The sequence below is a fragment of the Cryptotermes secundus genome, unplaced genomic scaffold (genome assembly GCF_002891405.2).
Source record: "Cryptotermes secundus unplaced genomic scaffold, Csec_1.0 scaffold131, whole genome shotgun sequence".
In the NCBI taxonomy this organism is placed as follows: Eukaryota; Metazoa; Arthropoda; class Insecta; order Blattodea; family Kalotermitidae; genus Cryptotermes; species Cryptotermes secundus.
This window is the reverse complement of record NW_019742552.1, coordinates 1,798,412-1,803,173: the sequence shown is the minus strand read 5'-3', so window position 1 is coordinate 1,803,173 and position 4,762 is coordinate 1,798,412.

Below are 4,762 nucleotides of genomic sequence, written 5' to 3'. Positions count from 1 at the left end.
CTGGGAGGATGGGTTTCGGCCTGATAGAAAAGGGGGACTGATCTGGTATACAGATGGATCCAAGATAAATAAGGGCATTGGAGCTGGTGTGTACTGCTATGGCATGAGGCAGAAACTTAGTTTCAGCCTTGGGCAGGACACAACAGTATTCCAGGCAGAAGTACATGCCACTGAGGCATGTATTATGGAGAAGCTAGATAGGAACTACAGAAATAGGAACATCTACATTCTATCTGACAGCCAAGCTGCACTTAACACTTGACAAACACCAGATCAACTCAAAATTGGTCTGGGATTGCCATCAAAACCTCATGGAACTGGCCAAACATAACAGGGTACAACTGATATGGGTGCCAGGGCATGAAGGTATTGGTGGAAAAAAAACAGCATCAATTGGCCAAGAATGGAGCTGAACATCCATTCATAGGACCTGAACCAACCTGTGGCATCTCTATAGGAGTTGCCAGAAAGGAAATCAGGGACTGGACAAATATGAATCCACAAGAAATACTGGGGATCCTTGACTGGACTCAGGCAAGCAAAGGGACCCATACAAGGACCCTCTACTAAAAGAGCGAAGGAACTGTTGAAGTTAAACAGGAACCAGCTATGATGGGTGGTAGGACTACTTACAGGATGCTGTCACCTTAAAGGACACCTCTTCAAACTGGGACTAAGTAATAGTCCAGCCTGTGAGAGGTGTCAAGAAGAAAATAAAACAGCCACACATATCCTGTGTGAATGTGAGGCCTTAGATTATTTCAGATTATGTCACTTGGGTCAATATTTTATGGAACCAAGTGACTATTTTGACATCCCCACATACAAAATCCTGCGCTTGATTCGAAGCACAGGATTGCTGAGGAGATAATCAAAAGGGGAAGCACAATATATCACTGTGGTCATGATGCAAGGGCCAAGAGGGCCCAGCCTTGTACATTCATTCATTCAAGCCAATCTAGTTTCACAGGCACCCCAAACTCTATGAGAAAACTTACAATATTTTCCTCATAAATCATGGGCTCTCTTGTAGTCTATGAATAACTGATATACTCTCATTGTACTCTCACTTTTTCTCCAGTATCTGAAGAATGCAGAAAGCCTGATCAGTAGTTGATAAGTTATGTCAAAAGCCACAATGATGATCCCCAATAATTTTGTCTATGTATGGACTTAGCCTAGGGAGAAGGATATTGAATCCAATTTTGCATGAAGCCAATTAACCGTGATATTCCTCAATAACTACTATACTCAGTTTTATAACCCTTCTTATACACTGGTATAATAAAAGACTTCATTCACCACTGAGGCAGTTCTGCGTGTTCCAAGTAGAATACATGAGTTTATGAATTTCAGACCGTGATGTTTCAAACCGTGCTTGAATCGATTCTGCCAGAATTTGATCAATACTGGCCAATTTACACCTTTTCAACTATGCAACAGCAATTTCATCATCAGAAGGACTAGGCTCAGGTACTAATGGCTCAGCTGTATGTACTTCCAGCTGTCTAACATCACTAACCATACTGTCCCATGTGTGACAGTCCATAACTACATTTTTACAGTTCACTATTATATATTCACTAGTGTCCACAGTCATGTCTTCACTGCCATTGCTTGGTAGTGGCTTCCAACTGTGGACATTCCCCTTCCACTGGCCTCAGCTACCAGCTTCTCAAAGCAACAGCTCATAACAACTAACCCCAGTGGTTACGCTTAATTTGTCCTGCTTATAACATCTCAGCACAGAGTGCATAGAACACTTGGTTCCTCTGTTTCAATGCAGCGATCCCATAATGTACTCCACTGTTGCAAAAGCAGCCACTGGAACAGACGACGCAAAAAACACCATTCCTTTGTTGTTGTGACTCCACAATTCTTGCTTTCAGCAAATATGCCACAATACAGCTAGGTCACAATTAATGCGAGCTTAAATAATGTGATATTTGATTTGATGTGTACTGTATAATGATACCTGGTCACCTTTAATGTGTTTAATTGGTTTGTTAAGTCCATTATACAGCATGTTCTATTATGCAGATGCCACTTCCAATATACGTTCTGGACCATCCACAGTCATGGCAAATTCTGCAGTTTTTTTAGTGATTTCATGCATGGGGAAAAACTTCCAAGCACATTCCACCACTCTGTAGGAAACCACGATCTAATACTACATATTGAATAGTCTTGTTTTAAATATTAAAGAATGAGATTCAGATTTTGGGGGAGGAACCAACTTTCTGGTAACAGCCTGAGCCTCTTCCAGTTCCCAACATCACAATCTACTTCACTTTCTCATTTTTATGTTATTCCTGTGCTTCTTCTCAGTCTTCCTTGTAACTGTTTTCAAGAGGGTCCCTCATGAAAATTCTGTACACATTTTTTGTTCTCCATTCAACCTACATATCCTGCCAATCCCTCTTACATCTAACACTATCCCAGTACTGAAATTGTCAACTTTCAAACATGGAGTATTCTGAACTGTATTATTTATAAACGAAGATTATCTTACCTGCCATTTCAGGAATTAACACTGCTGTTTCCAGCATTAAATAACTGAAAAACATCAGATGAGATCTATAAAATAAAAAGATTTTTTTCTACATAATACAAACAGGTACATGTTACCCTACACTTGGTAGCACTACTGTCTCTTACATAACTTGTGCAGTCTTGTTACTTTGCCATGTGTTACTGTCAAATTGGACTGGACATTTCATAAGAAGGAAAGATCTGTTTAAAAAAATGTGGTCAAATATCGTGAACACTAATGATGCCATACAACACTGGCCTGAACATTTTCAATCTCAAGCACCTAGATGGGCAGCTGTTTACGAGCTTCAAGAGGAAATGTGAAAGGACCAGATCAAAGATAGATGTAACCCAGACCAGAAGGCCTGTTAGCATGATCTTCTCAGCTGTAACAATGTGTAGTCTAGAGACAACCTGATGTTTTGGAGAAATGTATCACCTCCGCCTTCAAGGTCAAAGAATAAGCCAAGCAAGAGGCCAGCAGAAGTGGTGGTAAGCTGAGCAAACAGTGCATGCAAAATCCAGCCCAAGCCTGAAAGGAACTATGACAGCATCAATGGGAGTGACCACTGTCTGCAAGAGGACTATGCGAACGGGAGAAAAGGAAATGGTACCCTGATTGAGAACTGATAAAGGACTGCCATGTTCAGTTAGAAGTCATGTCACATGTCTATCTACAAAAGAAGCAGGGCTGGAGAAACAAGAGCAAAAGTAAAGGAAAAGACTTATGGGGCTGAAGGAATAAGTTCTTGTCAAAAGAGAAAATGAAAAATAGCAGTATGGGTGCCCTGAAAGAGCAGAGGCCATGGCCTGAGAAGGGTTGTGTGCAGGGGCCGAGCAAACCACCTAGAGAACCATGTATAAGATACCTATGAAGTAGACCTCCTACATCCATTTAGGGCTTTAATCTTCACCAAAGTACTGATCAGAGGCCTTGAACCACTTAAATTAACACTCTGAGGAAGATATGAGATTCTTCTGCCATGTCCTGACTCCCTCTTTATTCAGCTTCAGTGGCATGTTTTGTGAACAGACTGATGATGTGCATATGGATTTACTGCTCATTCTAATGACTGTGATCTTTTACAATGAGGAATCCCTGGAGACAGCTCTTGACCAGGCATAACACAATCCTGTCTGCTGGTCCTGGTATGCAGATGACACTTTTTCATCTGGCTCCAAGGATCCAAGAAGTTGAATGTCATCTGCTGAAAATCTATCCACATGAACCTCTACCTAAGTTTTTGTTCCCACCACTACTCACTGAGCAAGCATGCTATACATTCCACGTTGGTACAATGGGATAGAGCTCTGTGCAGCCAGGGAAAACTGCATGAGCTGCAGTTTTCCACAGTCACGTTTATCTAGCATAATGATTACGGTGACAAGCAGATTCACGAAGTTCTCAAACTTCCTGAGGGATGCTCCACCCTACAATGATCCTGATTCCATTGCTTTGCTGCCCAAGCTTGTCAGCCTCCAGCCACAGAAAATCTCAATGTTTTGAATATGGTCATTAGGAAAACAGACTGCTTGACTGGCACCACAGTTAAGCACCACTGGTATGTGGATGTGTTGAACATATGGACAAATCAGCCATGGCAGAGTACAGTTTGAATTCAGGCCACTGTATCTATCTCCATGATATCAGTATCATCTCTACATGGATCACATCATTAGGAGGGCGAATGAGATTGAGCTCCATCCCAATAACATGAAGAGGAATGATGGGAACACAGGAGAGCCCCCACCACCATTTCATGTGACACAGTTCTTCAGGCAGTTTAGCCTGTGCACACTGCCCTTTCAGGTCATGGGCTCTGCCTTTTCATACAGCCTGCATTACTGCTGAAACCAACTTTAATCAGCCAGGGTATCTGTGTGGGGTGTATCATCATCATCATCATCATCATCATCATCATCATTTGGTGTCTTAGATCCCTGTATTTTGGAAGAAAAGCAACTGGTGAGCCCCATCTATAGATACTGAAAGATTACATGATGCCTACATACTTTCCAAATACACTCTGAACTTCTCAATACAGTGATGGATGGAGAGGTTCCCCTGTGTGTCCACTATTACCTCATGAAATGACACCCCTGAATTTATTCCTGCAGAATACAATTAATGGTAAAGTATATACAAAGAAATCCACAACCATGGATCATCCTTAGAAGTACAGCGAGTTGGCATTCCAGTTTTGACGAACATAAAGAACTGTGTAGCCAT